The sequence below is a fragment of the Callorhinus ursinus genome, unplaced genomic scaffold (genome assembly GCF_003265705.2).
Source record: "Callorhinus ursinus isolate GAN/ISIS: 27379988/994484 unplaced genomic scaffold, GSC_fseal_2.0 scaffold40, whole genome shotgun sequence".
Taxonomy (NCBI): Eukaryota; Metazoa; Chordata; class Mammalia; order Carnivora; family Otariidae; genus Callorhinus; species Callorhinus ursinus.
In genome coordinates, this window is record NW_027397102.1 from 12,604,086 (window position 1) to 12,625,754 (window position 21,669).

Here is a 21,669-nt window from a genome sequence, read left to right on the forward strand (position 1 = left end):
GACTCACGGAAGAGACATGGAAAGCCACCAGGGAAAGCCGCCAGAGGACAAAAGCCCCAAAAACTGATTCCCTCTGAGCCCATCCCCCGCCACAGGGGGGCAGGGCAACTCTGCCCAAACAAGGTTGCCTGAGTAATAGCACGGCAGGCCCCTTCCCCAGAAGACAGACTGGGAAAACAAGAGTCCAGCAACCCTAAGGTCCCCAAAAAACAGGTGCATTTTGCTTGGGTTCTGGTCAATAATTTGGACTTTATAAATTCCCTCAAACACCCATCAACAGAATGACTAGGAGGAGGAACCCCCCAAATAGGAAAGACTGAGATTATGACTTATGCTGCAGATTTCCAAATGGATGCAGATATAACCAAGATGTCGGAGATGGAATTCAGGCTAGCAATTGTGAAAACAATGGCTAGAATGGAGAAATCAATTAATGGCAACATAGAGTCTCTAAGGGCAAAAATGAAAGCTGAATTGGCAGAATTAGAAAAGCTATCAATGAGATCCAATCCAATCTAAATAATCTAACAGCTAGGGTAACTGAGGCAGAAGAGCGAATAAGCGACCTGGAAGACAATATAATAGATAAAAAGGGAAAAGAGGAGGCCAGGGAAAAACAGTTCAGAATCCATGAAAATAGAATCAGAGAAATAAGTGACACCATGAAGCATTCTAATGTCAGAATAATTAGCATCCCAGAGGGAGTGGAGAGAGAGGATTAGAAGATGTATTTGAGCAAATTGTAGCTGAGAACTTCCCTAATCTGGGGAATGAAACAAACATTCACATCCTAGAGGTAGAGAGGAACCCTCGCAAGATCAAGGAAAACAGGCCAACCCCCCAGCATGTATCAGTAAAACTTGCAAATCTTAGAACCAAGGAAACCATCCTAAGGGCAGTTAGGGGGAAGAGATTCCTTACGTACAAAGAAAGGAACATCAGAATAACATCAGACCTATCCACAGAGACCTGGCAAGCCAGAAAGGCCTGGCAAGACATATTCAGGGTACTAAATGAGAAGAACATGCAGCCAAGAATTCTTTCTCCGGCAAGGCTGTCATTTAGAATGGGTGGAGAGATGGAGAGCTTCCACGACTGGTAGAAACTGAAAGAATATGTGACCACTAACCTGGCCCTGCAAGAAATAATAAGGGGGTTCTATAAAAGGAGAAAGACCCCAAGAGTGATATACAGCAGAAATTTACAGGGACAATCTATAAAAACAACGCCTTCACAGGCAACGTGATGACAAATAATTCATATGTCTCAATAACCCCACTCTCCACGTGAATGGCCGAAATGCTCCCATAGAATGGCACAGGGTTGTAGATTGGATAAAAAGAACCCATCCACATGCTGCCTACAAGAGACTCATTTTGAACCTAAAGATACATCCAGACTGAAAGTGAAGGGATAGAGATCCATCTTCCATGTCAGGGGACCTCAAAAGAAAGCTGGGGTAGCAATTCTTATATGAGACAAATTAGATTTTAAACTAAAGTCTGTAATTAGAGACACAGAAGGACGCTTTATCATTCTTGAAGGGTCTATGCAACAAGAAGGTATAACAAATGTAAATATCTATGCCCCCAACATAGGAGCAGCCATCTATATAAGCCAACTGTTAACCAAAATAAAGAATCATATTGATAACAATATGTTAATTGTAGGAGACTTCAATACTCCACTCTCAGCAATGGACAAATCATCTCAGCAGAAAATCAACAAGGAAACAAGAGCTTTGAATGATACACTGGACCAGATGGACCTCATAGATATTTAAAGAACATTTCACCCTAAATCAACAAAATACTCATTCTTCTCTCTCTCTCTCTCTTTTTTTTAATACTCATTCTTCTCGAGCACACATGGAACTTTCTCCAGAATAGACCACATACTGGGTCACAAATCAGGTCTCAACCGATTTCAAAAGATTGAGATTATTCCCTGCATATTCTCAGACCACAGTGCTTTAAAACTGGAACTCAATCACAAGAAAAAATTTGGCAGAATTTCAAACACTTGGAAGCTAAAAACCCCTCTGCTCAGGAATGCTTGGGTCAACCAGGAAATCAAAGAAGAACTTAAACAATTCATGGAAGCCAATGAGAACGAAAACACATCGGTCCAAAACCTATTGGATACTGCAAAGGCGGTCCTAAGGGGGAAATACATAGCCATCCAAGCCTCACTCAAAAAAAATAGAAAAATCCCGAATTCACCAACTAACTCTACACCTCAAAGAACTAGAGAAAAATCAACAAACAATGCCTAAGCCACATATTAGAAGAGAAATAATTAAAATTAGTGCAAAAATCAATGAATTAGAAACCAGAAACACAGTAGATCAGATCAACAAAAGTAGAAGTTGGTTCTTTGAAAGAATTAATAAGATCGATAAACCACTGGACAGACTTATCCAAAAGAAAAGAGAAATGACCCAAATTAATAAAATTATGAATGAAAGGGGAGAGATCACGACTAACACCAAGGAAATAGAAACAATTATTAGAAATGATTATCAACAACTATATGCCAATAAACTGAGCAATCTGGATGAAATGGAGGCCTTCCTGGAAACCTATAAGCTGCCAAGACTGAAACAGGAAGAAATTGACAACCTAAATAGACCAATAACCAGTAACGAGATTGAAGCAGTGATCCAAAACCTCCCAAAAAACAAGAGTCCGGGGCCTGATGGATTCCCTGGGGAATTCTACCAAACATTCAAAGAAGAAATAATACCTATTCTCCTGAAGCTGTTTCAAAACAATAGAAACAGAATGAAAACTTCCAAACTCATTCTATGAGGCCAGCATTGCCTTGATCCCCAAACCAGGCAAAGACCCCATGAAAAAGGAGAATTTCAGACTAATATCCCTGATGAATATGGATTCCAAAATCCTCAACAAAATCCTAGCTAATAGGATCCAACTATACATTAAAAGGATCATCCACTATGACCAAGTGGGATTTATCCCCAGGATGCAAGGATGGTTCAACATTCATAAATCAATCAATGTGATAGAAAACATTCATAAGAGGAGGGAGAAGAAACATATGGTCCTCTCAATTGATGAAAAAAAAGCATTTGACAAAATAGAACATCCTTTCCTAATTAAAACTCTTCAGAGTATTGGGTTAGAGGGAACATTCCTCAAGTTCATAAAATCCATCTATGAAAAACCCACAGCGAATATCATCCTCAATGGGGAAAAGCTGAAAGCCTTTCCCTTAAGATCAGGAACACGTCAAGGATGTCCACTCTCGCTATTATTGTTCAACATAGTACTAGAAGTCCTAGCAACAGCAATCAGACAACAAAAAGAAATGAAAGTTATTCAAATTGGCAAAGAAGTCAAACTCTCTCTTTTCACAAATGACATGATACTTTATGTGGGAAACCCCAAAGACTCCACTGCCAAATTACTAGAACTCATGCAGGAATTCAGTAATGTGGCAGGATACAAAATCAATGCCCAAAATCAGTTGCTTTCTTATACACTAACAACGCAACTGTAGAAAGAGAAATTAGAGAAACGATTCCATTTACAATAGCACCAAAAACCATAAGATACCTCAGAGCAAACCTAACCAAAGAGGTAAAGGATCTATACTCTAGGAACTTCAGAACACTCATGAAAGAAATTGAAGAACACACAAAAAGATGGAAAAATATTCCATGCTCTTAGATCGGAAGAATAAATATTGTTAAAATGTCTATGCTACCCAGAGCAATCTATACCTTCAATGCCATCCCGATCAAAATTCCAATGACATTTTTCAAAGTGCTCGAACGGACAATCCTAAAATTTGTATGGAATCAGAAAAGACCCCGAATCACCATGGAAATGTTGAAAAAGAAAAACAAACCTGGGGGCATCACGTTGCCCACTTTCAAGCTATATTAAAAAGCTGTGATCCCCAAGACAGCATGGTACTGGCACAAAAACAGACATATAGACCAATGGAACAGAATAGAGAACCTAGATATGGACCCTCAACTATATGGTCATATGCTAATTATGTATTGTATGATGAATAACATAACATAATAAAATTAAAAATAAATAAAAAATAAAGAACACATGAAATTAACCATATGTGTGTGGATATAAATGCATGAATAAATTTGTGGGCACATCTCGGGGGCTTTCATTTGTATAATATTTAAGGAAATGTGAAGCTAATTCTTTTAAATCTAAGTAATTAGTTCTAACTCTCCAAAGATAAAGATATAAAAAAAGTCTAAATTATGCACACTATAATAATCATCATATGTAATTATTTGTATGTGTTGCTGTGTACTTAGACATAAATATTGATAACTATATCTCTATTAGTTATCTGAATTTACAGTTATTTGAAGCTACCTGACAAAACCAACAACATGAACATTTGTTATATGAGTTACAAGGGAGAGTAAATAGGTATCATGAGAAACTGGCTCTTATTCTTGAATCTTCAATGAACACAAGGTATCTGGCAAGATTATTCTTTAAAGCTTATGTTACTGTGCCTCATAAAAGGCAGTGCAGTAACTCAACACTTTTGTCACTTTTTTTAATTTAATTATGTTATGTTAGTCACCATACTATATATACATCATTAGTTTTTGATGTGGTGATCCACAATCCATTGTTTTCATAAAACAGCCAGTGCTCCATGCAGTACATGCCCTCCTTAATACCCATTCCCGAGCTAACCAATCCCCCTCCCCCCTCCCCTCTGAAACCCTGTTTGTTTATCAGAGTCCATAGTCTCTCATGGTTCACCTCTCGCTCCAATCCCCCCCCATTTTTCCCTTCCTTCTCTTAATGTCCTCCATGCTATTATGTTCCACAAATAAGTGAAACCATATGGTAATTGACTTTCTCTGCTTGACTTATTTCACTTAGCATCATCTCCTCCAGTCCCATCCATGTTGATGCAAAAGTTGGGTATTCATCCTTTCTGATGGCTGAGTCATATTCCATTGTATATATAGACCACATCTTCTTTATCCATTCATCTGTTGAAGGGCATCTCAGCTCTTTCCACAGTTTGGCTTTTGTGGATATTGCTGCTATGAACATTAGGGTGCATATGGCCCTTCTTTTCACTACATCTGTGTTTTTGGGGTAAATACCCAAGAGTGCAATTGCTGGGTAATAGGGTAGCTCTATTTTTAAATTTTTGAGGAACCTCCACACTGTTTTCAAAACTGGCTGTAACAACTTGCATTCCCACCAACAGTGTAGGAATGTTCCTCCTTCTCCACATCCTCACCAACATTTGTTGTTTTTTCCCTGTCCATTTTTGCCATTCTAACTGGTGTAAGGTGGTATCTCAATGTAGTTTTAATTTGAATTCCCCAGATGGCTAATGATGATGAACATTTTTTCATGTGTCTGTTAGCCATTTGTATGTCTTCTTCAGAGAAGTGTCTTTTTATATCTTCTGCCCACTTTTTGACTCAATTACTTTTTAGGGGGTGTTGAGTTTGAGAAGTTCTTTATAGATCTTGGATACCAGCCCTTTATCTGTAGTGTCATTTGCAAATATCTTCTCCCATTCTGTGGGTTGCCTCTTTGTTTTATTGACTGTTTCCTTTGCTGTGCAGAAGCTTTTTTATCTTGATGAAGTCCCAAAAGTTCATTTTTGCTTTTGTTTCACTAACCTTTGGAGATGTATTTTGAAAGAAGTTGTTGTGGGCGATGTCAAAGAGGTTACTGCCTATGTTCTCCTCTAAGACTTTGATGGATTCCTGTCTCACATTGAGGTCTTTCATCCATTTTGAGTTTATCTTTGTGAAAGGTGTTAGAGAATGCTCGAATTTCATTCTTCTGCATGTGGCTGTCCAATTTTCCCAGCACCATTTAGTGAAGAGACTGTCTTTTTTCCATTGCATGTTTTTTCCTGCTTTGTCAAGGATTAGTTGACCATAGAGTTGAGGGTCCATTGGTCTATATGTCTGTTTTTGTGCCAGTACCATGCTGACTTTGTGATCACTGCTTTGAAATATAGCTTGAAATTGGGCAACGTGATGCCCCAGCTTTGTTTTTCTTCTTCAACATTTCCTTGGTGATTCGCGACCTTTTCTGGTTCCATACAAATTTTAGGATTGTTTGTTCCACCAATTTGAAAAATATCATTGGAATTTTGATCGGGATGGCATTGAAGGTATAGATTGCTCTGGGTGGAATAGACATTTTAACAGTGTTTATTCCTCTGATCCATGAGTATAGAATATTTTTCCATCTTTTTGTTTCTTCTTCAATTTCTTTCATGAGTGTTCTGTAGTTCTTAGAGTATAGATCCTTTACCTCTTTGGTTAGGTTTATTCCTAGGTATCTTATTGTTTTGGGTGCTATTGTAAATGGAATCCTTTCTCCAATTTCTCTTTCTACAGTTGTGTTGTTAGTGTATAAAAAAGCAACTGATTTCTGTGCACTGATTTTGTATCCTGCCACATTACTGAATTGCTGTATGAGTTCTAGTAATTTGGGTTAGAGTGTTTTGGGTTTTCCACATAAAGTACCATGTCATCTGCGAAAAGACAGATTTTGACTTCTTCTTTGCCAATCTGAATACGTTTTATTTCTTTTTGTTGTTTGATTGTGGTTGCTAGGAATTCTAGTACTATGTTGAACAATAGCGGTGAGAGTGGGCATCTTTGACATGTTCCTGATCTTAAGGGAAACGCTCTCAGCTTTTCCCCATTGAGGATGATATTCACTGTGGGCTTTTCATAGATGGATTTAATGAACTCGAGGAAGGTTCCTTTATCCCTATACTCGAACAGTTTTAATCAGGAAAGGATGTTGTATTTTGTCAAATGCTTTTTGTTTCTTGGCCTGGTTTGGGGATTAAGGTAATGCTGGCCTCATAGAATGAGTCTGGAAGTTTTCTTTGCTTCTAATTTTTGAAACAGTTTCAGGAGAATAGGTATTATTTCTTCTTTGAATGTTTGGTAGAATTCCCCAGGGAATCCATCAGGCCCCAGACTCTTGTTTTTTGGGAGGTTTTTGATCACTGCTTCAATCTCGTTACTGGTTATTGGCCTATTCCGGTTGTCAATTTCTTCCTGTTTCAGTCTTGGCAGTTTATAGGTTTCCAGGAAGGCCTCCATTTCATCGAGATTGCTCAGTTTATTGGCATATAGTTTTTGATAATCATTTCTAATAATTGTTTCTATTTCCTTGGTGTTAGTCGTTATCTCTCCCCTTTCATTCATAATTTTGTTAATTTGGGTCTTTCTCTTTTCTTTTGGATAAGTCTGAGGAGTGGTTTGTCTATCTTATTAATTCTTTCAAAGAACCAGCTTCCAGTTTCGTTAATCTGATCTACTATGTTTCTGGTTTCTAATTCATTCTGCCTCACTTACCCTAGCTGTTAGATTATCTAGATTAGATTGCATCTCATTGATAACATTTTTAAATTCTGCCAATTCAGCTTTCATTTCTGCCCTTAGAGACTCTATGTTGCCATTAATTGATTTCTCCATTCTAGCCATTGTCTTCACAATTGCTAGCCTGAATTCCATCTCTGACATCTTCGGTTATATCTGAATCTGTGGCATAAGTCATAATCTCTGAGTCTTTCCTATTTTGGTGGTTCCTCCTCCTAGTCATTCTGTTCATGGGGTTTGAGGGAATGTATAGAGTCCAGATTATTGACAACAACCCTATCAAGATACATCTGTATTATAGGGACCTTCGGGTTGCTGGCTTCTTTTTTTCCCAGCCTGCCTTCTGGGGGAGGGTTCTGCCATGCTGTTACTCAGGCAACCCTGTTTGGGCAGAGTTGCCCTGCCCCTTGTGGTGGGGGATGGTCTCAGTGAAAATCAGTTTTTTGGGGCTTTTGTTGTCTGGTGGCTTTCCCTGGTGGACTTCCTCATCTCTTCTGAGAGTCAGAGCAGAAGAGACCCTTTCCAATCCTCTGCCTCAGAGCAGAGAGATCGCAGTCTTTTCTTCAGTGAACTCTCCAGGCCACACTATCTCCGTTTCTGTCTGTGCTGCTATAAACTGCAGCGTCCTGGGTTGTGCACCCCTCAGCAGTGCTCACAGTCCTTGCCTCCAGGTCAGGGGCATGTCTCTGCCCTTTGTGCTTGTAAAACCGCCAGCCACCTCCAGTTTGCATGCGTGGCCCCGCCACTCCAGTTTCCATCTAAAGTCCTTTCCCCCGTGCTACCGTCTCCAGCGTGGGAGGCTATCGCTCACTGGTGGTGTAGGATCCCCATGGCCAGGCTCCCTCCTGCTGCCATTTATCCTCCAATATCTGCTCTTGGAATCAGGGCTCCCCGTTTCATACCTCAAAGCCAACCACCTGCGATCTTCTGTTTGTAGAGATCCAGATCTATCTTCTTACATCTCAGGCTGATTTTGTGGGTGTTCAGAGTGGTTTGGTAGATATCTACCTCAATTCCGGGGACTGGTTGGAATAGGGTCCCCTACTCCCCCGCCATCTTTTCCCCCTGCTCTCATGTGTTCTTTAAATTTAGAATAAGACAAGTTCTGTCACAAAATTGTTCTAAAATTATGTTCAATGTAACACATTGCTTTGCTTTCTAGAACAGATATTTGACATATAGTGCTTCAGTAGGCACAAGCATAAGCTGATCATAAAGAATGGCATCATCAGACAGTGAATGAGTAAAATAAAGGCAGAGTTATTGCCACTTTCAGTGTTTGACAACCATCTCTGTCTTTGCTCACTACTCACATTTGTTATTACATCTTGGAGGAAGGTCAGGCAGAACGTGATTTTGGAGAGACTGAAGAATATACCTATTACTAGAGAATCACACACAATTGTTACTGTTGGGCAAGTAGCCCTTTTTCTTCCTCCTGGTCATGTCCCTTCACAACACCCATTTGGTTATTCTCCAGTCATTCACTGGACACCACCATGAACCCAATACAGTGTCTGGCATCAAGAAATGCGAAGATAAGAATAATTCATTTTCTCCTAGTATGGAGCTTGCAGACTAGGTAAAGGAGACAGGATTTACATATAAAATTGATAAATGACAAGTCAATAAATTGTTATCTTGGAAGTAATGTATTCCACATAGACTCATTGAAAATTAACATTGGATTGAACCTCATTTTTAAATTTTTTATTTTACTTAAATGCTATTAGTTAACATATAATGTATCATTAGTTTCAGTGGTAGGGTTCAGTTTTGTTAGTTGCATATAACACCCAGTGCCCATTACATTACTTGTCCTCCTTAATGCCCATCACCCAGTTACCCCATCGCCCCACCCATCTTCCCTCCAGCAACCCTCAGTTTGTTTCCTATAGTTAAGAGTCTCTTATGGTTTGTCTCTATGATTTTGTCTTACTTTATTTTTCCCTCACTTCCCCTATGATCCTCTGCATTGTTTCTTATATTCCACTTATGAGTGAAATAATATGATAATTGTCTTTTTCTGGCTGACTAATTTCATTTAGCATAATACCCTCTATTTCTATCCATGTCATTGCAAATGGTAAGATTTCTTTTTTGGATGGCTGCGTAATATTCCATTATATGTATATAATGTAAATGGTGAATGACTAAATTCTATTCCTGAAACTAATATTACACTATATGTTAACTAACTGGAATTTAAATAAAAACTTGAAAGAAAAAATAAAATAAAATTAAATTAAATAATAACCTTGTCAAAATGTACCATCCATTAAGGTTCTTTAAGAAGATTATTTTAATAGCTACACAATATTTCATCATATGAATGTATCATAACTTTGTATTAAATATTTGAGTTATTTCCCATTTTTGTTGATTGTATATGACTGTAATAAAATCTTTTCTACAAAAGAAAGAAAGAAAAGAAAGAAAGAAGAAAGAAAGAAAAAGAAAGAAAGAAAGAAAGAAAGAAAGAAAGAAAGAAAGAAAGAAAGAAAGAAAAAGAAAAATTGCATATGATGTAGAAGAATTCTTAGCCATATGGTATATACATATATACCACATCTTCTTTATCCATTCATCTGTTGGACATCTGGGCTCTTTCCACAGTTTGGCTATTGCGGACATTGCTGCTATAAACATTGGGGTGCAGGTGTCACTTTGGATCACTACATTTGTGTCCTCTGGGTACCCAGTAGTGCAATTCCTGGGTCATAGGGTAGCTCTATTTTAATTTTTTGAGGAACGTCCATACTGTTTTCCAGAGTGGCTGTACCAGCTTGCATTCCCACAAACAGTGTAAGAGGGTTCCCCTTTCCCCATCTCTTTGCTAACATTTGTTGTTTTTTGACTTGTTAATTTTAGCCATTCTGAGTGGTGTGTGGTGGTATCTCATTGTGGTTGTGAGTTGTATTTCCCTGATGCTAAGTGATGCAGAGTGTTTTTTTCATGTGTCTGTTGGCTATTTATATGTCTTCTTTGGAGAAATGTCCATTCATGTTTTCTGCCCATTTCTTGATTGGATTTTTTGTTTTTTGGGTGTTGAGTTTGATAAGTTCTTTATAGATTTTGGATACTAGCCCTTTATCTGATAAGACATTGGCAAATATCTTCTCCCGTTCTGTAGTTTGTCTTTTGGTTTGGTTGACTGTTTCCTTTGCTGTGCAAAACCTTTTTATCTTGATTAAGTCCCAATAGTTCATTTTTGCCTTTGTTTTTGTTGCCTATGAAGAAGTGTCTAGCAAGAAGTTGCTGTGGCTAAGGTTAAATAAGTTCCTGCCTGTGGATTTGGATGGAGTCCTGTCTCACATTTAGGTCTTTCACCCATTTTGAGTTTATCTTTGTGTATGGTGTAAGAGAATGGTCCAGTTTCATTCTTCTGCATATGGCGGTCCAATTTTCCCAACACCGTTTGTTGAAGAGACTGTCTTCTTTCCATTGGATATTCTTCCTTGCTTTGTCGAAGATTAGTTGACCGTAGAGTTGAGGGTCCATTTCTGGGTTTTCTATTCGGTTCCAATGATCTATGTGTCTGTTTCTGTGCCAGTACTATACTGTCTTGATGATTACAGCTTTGTAATATAGCTTGAAGTACAGAATTATGATGCCACCAGCTTTGGTTTTCTTTTTCAACATTCCTCTGGCTATTTGAGGTCTTGTCTGGTTCCATATAAATTTTAGGATTATTTATTCTCTCTGTGAAAAATGTTGATGGTATTTTGACAGGGATTACATTGAAAGTGTAGATTGCTCTGGGTAGCATAGACATTTTAACAATATTTGTTCTTTCAATCCGTGAACATGGAATGTGTTTTCATTTCTTTATGTCTTCCTCAATTTCTTTTGTAAGTGTTCTATAGTTTTCATACTACAGATACTTTACCTCTTTACTTAGATTTATTCTAGGTAACTTATGGTTTTGGTGCAATTGTAAATGGGATTGATTCCTTAATTTTTTTCTTCCTTCTCATTGTTAGTGTATAGAAATGCAACAGATTTATATGCATTGGTTTTATATCCTGCAACTTTGCTGAATTCCTTTATGAGATCTAGCAATTTTTGGGTTTTCCACATAGAGTATCATGCCATCTGCTAAGAGTAAGGGTTTGACTTCTTCTTTGCCAATTTGGATGCCTTTTATTTCTTTTTATTGTCTGATTGCTGAGGCTAGGACTTCCAATACTATGCTGATCAACAGTGGTGTGAGTAGCCATCCTTGTGTTCCTGACCTTAGGGGAAAAGCTCTCAGTTTTTCCCTATTGAGAATGATATTCACTGTGGACTCTTTATAGATAGCTTTTATGATTTTGATTTATGTTCCCCCTCTCCCTACTCTTTGAAGAGTTGTAATCAAGAAAGGATGCTGTATTTTGTCAAATGCTTTTTCTGCATCTATTGAGAAGATCATATGGTTCTTGTCCTTTCTTTTATTAATATGATGTATCACATTGATTGATTTGTGGATGTTGAACCACCCTTGTAGCCCAGGAATAAATCCCACGTGGTCATGGTGAATAATCCTTTTTTTGTACAGTTGGAGCCTATTGGCTAGTGTCTTGGTGACAATTTTGACATCCATGTTCATCATAGATATTGGTCTGCAATTCTCCTTTTTGTGGCATCTTTGTCTGGCTTTGGTATCAAGGTAGTGTTAGCCTCGTATAATGAGTTTGGAAGTTTTCTTTCCATTTATATTTTTTGAAACAGCTTTAGAAGAATGGGTATTATTTCTTCTTTAAATGTTTGGTAGAGTTCCCTGAACGTCATTTTTTAAAGACAATATTTTTAGAGTAGATTTAGCTTTACAATAAAATTAAGATGAAAGTGAATAGATTTCCTTTATATCTCATACTTATCCATATGCATAGCCTTTCCTATTATCAATATCATTTAACAGAATGGTATATTTATTACCAATGATGAACTACATTGATACATCATTATCACCCAAAGTCCATAGTTTGCTTTTGGGTTCACTCTTGGTTTTGTATATTTTATGAGTTTGGCAAATACATAATGACATAAATCCATCATTATAATACATACAGAGTGTTTTCATTGCCTCCAAAATGCTGTGCTCTATTTATCGCCCCACACACACCCATCCCTGGCAACCATTGATCATTTTATTTTTTCCATTGCTTTATGACTTCCAAAATGCCATTTAATTGGAATCATACTATATATAGCTTTCTCAGATTGGCTTCTTTCACTTTGTAATATGCATTTAATGTTTCTTCATGTCTTTTCATGAAATGCTGGCTCATTTATTTTTAGCACTGAATAATATTCTATTGTTTACATATACCATATTTTACTTATCTATTCACCTACAAAGGACTTCTTGTTTGCTTCCTTAAAACTCATTTAAAAGACAAGAAAATTGATTCCGAGAGGTCAAGTGACTCAGATAGGCTTATAACCAGCTATAGGTAAACCCAGTTTTAATATCTAGCCTTTCTGATCTCATACAGTATTCTTTACATCATTATTTGGGCTAGACAAGCACTATCCTTGCAGTTTTCTCAGGTCTTTCTTGATGTTATAATTTACACTTTGATTATCATAAATATACTAATCATCTTAAAAATGCAGATTTTTTTAACAACCAACATTTCTGTATGTTTTGCTGGATTTTTCAGTCTTTAAGTCATATCTAAGTGTTTAGAATGCAAAATGTCATAATGTTGAAAAAAAATCACAGGATCATTGTAGTAGCTTTCTGCGGCAATGTAGCATAGCAGTATTGTATAACTACTATTCAGAAGAGTGGAGAATTGATTGTACACGTCATTCTCTGGCATTTATATGGCATATCCGAGGGAAGACCAGGTACTTAAAAGTCACAAATGGCAGTGATCTTCAGGAAGTCAATTATGTTTTAGGAACGTGATTTGTTATTGAAGTTTAATATTCTTCGAATGGCAGTTTGATACCTTTTGAACAAACACAGAATACATTTGAATTTTCATTAGCTGCTACAAAGAAGTTAGCACTAGAGATTAAATTTAGGCCAAAATAGATTTTAATTTGAGGCTAATTTCCCATTTATTCTATTTCTAAAGAAAAATGAATAGGAAGTTCCCCTCCTGAATTTTCCATCTAAAAAAAAAAATGTATTCATTTGCTCTAATTTTGAAGTGTGTTGCTGGTTTTCCACACAGGGAGAAACAGCTTTCCAAACAGCAGCAAGGATACAAGTCTTATAGCTACAGTGGCCAAACAAACCATGTAGAGAGAATGAACCTCCATAGAAATAACCACTTTTTAAAATTAATATCCTAGGGGCACCTGGGTGGCTCAGTCGTTAAATGTCTGCCTTCGGCTCAGGTCATGATCCCAAGGTCCTGGGATCAGGTCCCACATAAGGCTCTCTGCTCAGCGGGAAGCCTACTTCTCTCTCTCCCACACCCCCTGCTTGTGTTCCCTCTCTCGCTGTGTCTCTCTCTGTTAAATAAATAAAATCTTAAAAAAATAAAAAATAAAATTAATATCCTAAGTGAAAATGCTCAAAGTATATCTTCCTAAACATCTTCTGATTTTCTCAAATGCATATTTCAAAATACATTTAGTGATTTGAATTTCCTTATCAATCTGGAAACTATCTTAAGGTAAACTTGGTTTTTGTTGTATATTTGAACTTGGCCAGGTTTTTCTATCAATGCTGTTAATGTTAATTTACTCTATTCCTCTCTTTTCTATGTTTTGGTATTAACTGCTGCAGAGCCAAACCAAATTGTCCAAAATTAGGCTGCACTTCTGTCAATTACTGTTATTGTTGATTTGCAAATCAAAAGTGAATTGACAACGTATGAGTATTCTTTTCAACTTTCTTTTGTGAATGTAACTCTCTTCTGTGACTGTTTTTATAAATTAAACTTACAGTGAAGATGTTATATATCTTATTGCATATGTCCTTGTTGACTCTGTTGTTATAGTCAAACACATTTCAAAATGTGAGGGGCCAAGTCAGAGAGATGAACTGCAGGGAAATCTGAGAGAGGAGGCCTCACCACACTGAAAAATTGTAGAGGCCCAAATGCTGTGTCTCCACCAGCTTCCCCTCCATTCTCCCCACCAGCATACATCTGATTCCGCCCCTCCCATGCTTGAAGCCCATCCAAGCTTTCCCTCCGAGCTCAGAGCCAAGCTGACCTGGTCCTCAGCCTGGCCTACAGGCTGCACACGCCCCTCCAGTGAGCTCTTCCTGCCTGAGAGCCTTCATAAGTTAGGCCCCCCTGGGTCACTTTTCTTGACTCTCCCTCTCTCTGTCTCAGAGGTCCCCCTAATTCAATGTGTGTTTCCCATCATGTTCTCAGGGAGCATCCTGTTTCTTCCCTTCCATCACTGTTATATCATTTTAAATTATATACTTCATTTGTGTGGTTAAAAATATGTAAATTAACTTTGCTTAACATGCTTGAACTGAAACTTAAATACTTTATTTAAGCAACTACAGAAGAAAAATAGGCACAAATTTGGTAGTATACTAGAAACTAATAGTCTCTTCTTTTTTATAACTTTGTTATCAGTTTTTGATCGTAGGAGATTAGTGACTTGAACAAATATGTTCTTTTTTGTGGTAACAAAATATACATGGCATAAAATTTACCATTTTAGACCATTTTAGTATACAGTTCAGTAGTATTAGGTACATTCACATCATCATGCAATCATCACCTAAAATATGGAATGCTTTACAAATTTGCATTTTTATCCTTATCCAGGGGTCATGGTAATTTTCTCTGTATTGTTTTAATTTTAGCGTATGTGTTAATGAAGCAAAAATCCATATATGTATATACATGTATTTGTTACTTTTTTTGGCTAAATTGTCTCTTTTTTTATTATGATTATGTTATGTTAATCACCATACATTACATCATTCGTTTTTAATGTAGTGTTCCATGATTCATTATTTGCATATAATACCCAGTGCTCCATGCAGAACGTGCCCTCTTTAATACCCATCACCAGGCTAACCCAGCCTCCCACACCCCTCCCGTCTAGAACCCTCAGTTTGTTTTTCAGAGTCCATAGTCTCTCATGGTTCATCTCCCCCTCCAATTTCCCCCCCTTCATTCTTGCCCTCCTGCTATCTTCTTCTTCTTCTTCTTTTCTTAACATTATCATGTATTATTTGTTTCAGAGGTACAGATCTGTGGTTCAACAGTCTTGCACAATTCACAGCGCTCACCATAGCACATACCCTCCCCAATGTCTATCACCCAGGCACCCCATCCCTCCCACTCCAGCAACTTTCAGTTTGTTTCCTGAGATTAAGAATTCCTCACGTGAAGTCATATGTTACATGTCTTTCTCTGATTGACTTATTTCGCTCAGCATAACACTCTCCAGTTCCATCCATGTTGTTGCAAATGGCAAGATTTCATTCCTTTTGATGGCTGCCTAATATTCCATTGTATATATATATATATATATATATATATATATATATATATATATACCACAACTTCTTTATTCATTCATCTGTTGATGGACATCTTGGCTCTTTCCACAATTTGGCTATTGTGGACATTGCTACTATAAACATTGGGGTGCATGTACCCCTCCAGATCCCTACATTTGTATCTTTGGTGTAAATACCCCGTAGTACAATTGCTGGATCCTATGGTAGCTCTATTTTCAACTTTTTGAAGAACCTCCATACTGTTTTCCAGATTGGCCGCACCAGCTTGCATTCCCACCAACAGTGTAGGAGGGTTCTCTTTTTTCCGCATCCCTGCCAACATCTGTTGTTTCCTGACTTGTTAATTTTAGCCATTCTGATGGGTGTGAGGTGATATCTCATTGAGGTTTTCATTTGGATTTCCCTGATGCCGAGCGATGTGGAGCACTTTTTCATGTGTCTGTTGGCCATTTGGATGTCTTCTTTGGAAAAATGTCTGTTCATGTCTTCTGTATTTGTTACTTTTTTAAAAATTCGAATTCCAGTATAATTATATACAGTGTTATATTAATTTCAGGTGCACAATATAATGATTCAACCGTTCTATGCATTAGTCAGTCCTCATCATAAGTGTACTCTTAATCACTTCACGTATTTCACCCACCCATCCCCCCCACCTCCCCTCTAGCAACTACCAGTTTCTTTTCTATATTTAACAGTCTGGGGTTTTTGTTTGTTTCTTTGTTCAGTTATTTTGTTTCTTAAATTGTACATATAAATTAAATCATATGGTATTTTTCTTTCTCTGACTGACTTATTTGGCTTAACATTGTATCCTCTAGATCCATCCATGTTGTTGCAAATGGCAAGATTTCATTTTTTATGGCTTATTAGTATTCTGTTATATATATATATATATATACACCATTTTTTTTATTCATTCATATATGGATGGACACTTGGGTTCTTCCATATCTTGGCTATTGTAAATGATGCTACAATAAACATAAGGGTGCATATATCTTTTCAAATTAGTGTTTACATATTATTTAGGTAAATACCCAGTAGTGGAATCACTGGATCACATGTTAATTCTCTTTTTGGTGTTTTGAGGAATGTCTACACTGTTTTCCAGCGTGGCTGCATCATCCTGCATTTCCACAAACAGTGCATGAGGGTGTCTTTTTCTCTACAAGCTTGAAAACACTTGTTATTTCTTTTTATTTATTTATTTAAGTTTTATTTAAATTCTAGTTAGTTAGCATACAGTGTAATATTAGTTTCAGGTGTACAATATAGTGATTCAACACTTCCATATAACACCTGGTGTTATTTCCTGTATTTTTGATTTTAGCCATTCTGACAGATATGATGTGATACCTCATTGTGGTTTTGATCTGTATTTCCCTGATGATGAGTGATGTCAAGCATCTTTTCATGTGTCTGTTGGCCATCTGTATGTCCTCTATGAAAAATGTCTACTCATGTATAATGCCCAATTTTTAATTGGATTGTTTGTGGTTTGTTGGTGTTCAGTGTTATAAGTTCATTATATATTTTGGATCTTAACCTCTTATTGGATATGTCATTTGCAAGTGTCTTCTCCCAATTGGAGGGTTGTCTTTTTGTTTTATTGATTGTTTCCTTTGTTGTACATTTTTTTTTCTTTTTGGTATATCCCAGTAGCTTCTTTTTGCTTTTCTTTCATTTGCCAAAGTAGACATATTCTAGGGAAAATGTGTCTATGGCTGATGTCAAAGAGATTACTGGTGAGGTTTTCTACTAAGAATTTCATGGTTTCGTGTCTCACATTTATATCTTTAATCAATTTTGAATTGATTTTTGTATACGGTATAAGAAAGTGGTCCAGTTTCATTCTTTTGCATGTGGCTGTCCTGTTTTCCCAACACAGTTTGTTGAAGAGACTGTCATTTTTCTTTTGCATATTCTTATTTCTTTTTTCATAGATTGACAGTATAAGCATGAATTTATTTCTGGGATCTCTGTTCTGTTCCATTGATCTATATGTGTATTTTTGTGCTAGGACCATAATATTTGATGACAACAGCTTTGTAGCGTATCTTAAGATCTGGAATTGTGATACCTCAAGTTTCATTTTCTTTTTCAAGATTGCTTTGGCTATTAGGGGCCTTTTGTGGTTTCATACAAATTTTAGGATTGTTTGCTCTTGTTCTCTCAGAAATGTTGTTGGATTTTGATAAAGAATGCATTAAATCTTTGGATCACTTTTTTTTTTCCTTTGGATCACTTTAGATAGTAAGGATATTTTAACAGTCTTGGTTCTCCCAATTGATGAACATGGAATTTCTTTCATTTCTTTGTGTCATCTTCAATTTCTTCCAACAAAGTTTTATATTTTTCAGATATAGCTCTTTCACTTCCCTTGGTAAGTTTTTCCTAGGTATTATAATCTTTTTGGTGCAATTGTAAATAGAATTGTTTTCTTACTTTCTCTTTCTGCTGCTTCATTATTATTGTAAGAAATGAAACAGATTTCTGTACATTGATTTTATATCTAGTGAGTTAATTGAATTCATTTATCACTTCTATGGTATTTTGATGGAGGCTTTTGGGTTTACAACATACAATAAGTATCATGTTATCTACAAATAGTGACAATATAGTTTTTTTCTTACTAAGTTGAATGCCTTTTATTTATTTTTCTTGTCTAATTCCTGTGGCTAGTACTTCCAGTAACTGTTGAACAATAGTGGTGAGAGTGGACATCTTTCCTGATCTTGGGGGGAAAGCTCTCAGTTTTTCACTATCGAGTATGATGTTAGCTACGAGTTTTTCATATATGGCCTTTATTATGTTGAGGAATGTTCCCTCTAAGCCTACTTTGGTGAAGGTTTTTATCATGAATGGATGTTGTACTTATGCTTTTTCTTCATCAGTTAAAATGATCATGGGGGAATTAAGATGAAGACAGATTAGGAGGACCCTAGGTTCATTTCATCTTTGGAGCACAACTAAATAACTATCAAATCATTCTAAATATCACAGAAATCAACCTGAAGACTGACAGAACAAACTCCACAACAAAAAGGAGAGAAGAAGCCACATCAAATAAGTTAAGAAGTGTGGTAATGTGGTTTAAGGGATAAACAGATCACAGGTGCTACAGTGTGGCAGAAGCCATGGTTGCAGAGAAGGGTGAGAGATAAAGGAGCACACAGGGGAACACACAAGGAGAATATTTCCTCGAAGCCATTGGCTGGGGAAATGAGAGGGACTGATATTTTGAGTTCTTGCAACCACAACAAAATAGTTGGCTTGGCTGAGATAGAGCCCTGAGGGCACTGCCTTACTCCTGGAGACAAAGCAGACACACAACCCAGGGGCAGACAGCATGGAAACAGGGATCTGAAGAATGCCTGGGGCACACATTATTTGCTCTTCTTTGAGTGTTTCCCTGGTGATTCCCTGAGAGGAGCTTCTCTGGGGACAAAGGAGATGACTCCTGCCATTTCCCTCCCCCATCCTCAGCATAAACAAGAGCCACCTGCTGGAAGCAGCTCAGCACTGACACTGGCTGCCTAACCTGCTTACAGCAAGTCCCACCCTTCTGTGCTCTGGTGTAATTACCCTTCTTGGTCAAGCTTGCATCAACCCCAGCACAGTAGTCCCCTCCTACAGAAGACCAGAACAAGCCTCCACCCACACCATGTCTGTAAAGCCTGGAGTTTTAAAAGTCAGCAGTCTTGTCTGGAATAGAAGACAGAGGGCACTGTGCTACTCCTGGCAAGGGGGCAGTCAAACAACACAGAGACATATAGTGTAGAAACAGAGATCTGAAAGATAACTGGGACACACAGGGAGGAGATTATTCACTCTTCTCAGAGTGCAACTTGAGAGGCAGCATGCAGGGAGATGCTTCTCTGGGGGAGCTGGCTGGTGCCACTTCCCTTCCCCAGCCATCAGCATAAACAAAGAACCATCTTCCAGAACCAACACAGCACCCACACTGGTTGCCTTACTTGCTTACACCAAGTCCCACACTCCTGTGCTCTGGCTGGACTGCCTTTCTCAGTCAAACTTGCCTCAGTACCAGTGCAGTGGACCTCTACACAGAAACTGCTGTCCACACCACCTCTCCTGACCAGATATTTCTGTAGGGATTCAGTTCTAGTGAAAGTAGTTTTAGTTCTTATTTCACAACTTGACTAGAGCTCACCTAGTTGAAACTAACCACATTCTGGCCAAGGACCAAACACTGCACACTGCAAGCAAGGAGAGCCTCTGCAGATAACTGGCCTGAAGAATAGAACAGCCAAAAAACAACAGCAGAGCACACACAACACACAACAGAGACACACTGAAGCTGGAGGCCCTGGACATTATGAAATCTCTTCTTCATAAAGCCATTACTCTCAGGAATGGGAAACATAATGGGCTTTTCTAACACAAAGAAGGCAGACACTTAGACAAAATGCCAAGCAGTCATTCCAAATGAAAGAACAGGAAACGATCTTTAAGCCCAAGATCTAAGTTAAACAGATATAAGTAACATGCTTGTTGGAGAAATTAAAGCAACAATCATAAGGAAACTCACTGGGATTGAGAAAAGAATGGTAGACTTCAGAGAGGCCCTTACTACAGAGATAAAAGTATTAAAAATAATCAGTCAGAAATGAAAAATGCAATAACAGAGATAGTCAACAAGCTCAATGCAATGAACACAAGGTTGGAAGAAGCAGAAGAATGAATATGTGATGTAGAAGATAAAATAATAGAAAATAATGAAGCTGAACAAAGGAGAGAAAGAATTATGGAACATGAAAATAGATTTAAGGAAATCAGTTACTCCATCAAATCTAATAACATTTGTAATATAGGAGTACCAGAGGAGAAAGTGAGAAAAAAGGGGCAGAAAACTTATTTGAGGAATAATACCTGAAAACGTCCCTAATAGGGGAAGGAAAAAAATATCCAATCCAGGAGGCACACAAAAAAAACTCCCATCAAAATAAACAAAAACTGGCCAACACCAAGACATACTGTAATTAAATTTGCAAAATATAGTTATAAAGGAAAAATTCTTAAAAACAAGAAGAAAAAAGAAGTCCTTAACTTACAAGGGAAGACCCATAAGGCTGGCTGCAGATTTCTCAACAGAAATTTGGCAAGGCAGGAGAGAGTGGCATGATATATTCAAAGTGCTGAATGGAAAAAATAAGCAGCCAAGAATACTTTATCCTGGAAGGTAGTAATTCAGAAGAGAAGGAGAGACAAAGAGGGCCCCAGACACATAAAAACTAAAGGAGTTCATGACCACTAAACCAGCCCTGCAGGAAATATTAAAAGGAACTCTGAATGGAAAGGAGAGAACAAAAGTGAGAAAGAAAGGAAAAGAACAGAGAAAAATCTCCAGAAACAATGACAAAACAAGTAATAAAATAGGAATAAATACATATCTATTGATAAAAACTCTGAATGTGAATGAAGTAAATGCTCCAAACCAAAGACATAGTGTGTCAGAACGGATAAAAACAACAACAACAACATACATCTATATGCTACTGAGAAAAGACACATTTTACTTTTTATATTTACTAACTTTTTTTCTGATAAGAAAACATTTATTGAGACCCAAGGGCAAGATGGCGGAGGAGTAGGAGACCTAAATTTTGTCTGGTCCCAGGAATTCAGGTAGATAGGGATCAAACCATTCTGAACACGTACAAACTCAACAAGAGATCAAAGAAAAGAATAGCAGCAACTCTCTGAACAGAAAAGCGACCACTTTCTGGAAGGTAGGACATGTGGAGAAGTGAATCGGAGGTGATATTCGGGAAGATAAACAGCGGGGGAGGGGGCCTCCGTCAGCCACTACTGGCAA

At 37.6% G+C, this 21,669-nt stretch overlaps 1 protein-coding gene and 1 non-coding gene across 2 annotated transcripts in view; one reads left to right on the forward strand and one right to left on the reverse strand.

Moving 5' to 3' along the window:
• The window catches only part of DACH2 (dachshund family transcription factor 2), a 907,788-nt gene that overhangs the window by 592,913 nt on the left and 293,206 nt on the right, over window positions 1–21,669 (forward strand). The window lies entirely within an intron of this gene.
• LOC112835734 (U6 spliceosomal RNA) lies at window positions 15,078–15,181 on the reverse strand. Its single transcript, XR_003211318.1, has one exon. It is a non-coding gene; the product is annotated as a U6 spliceosomal RNA (small nuclear RNA).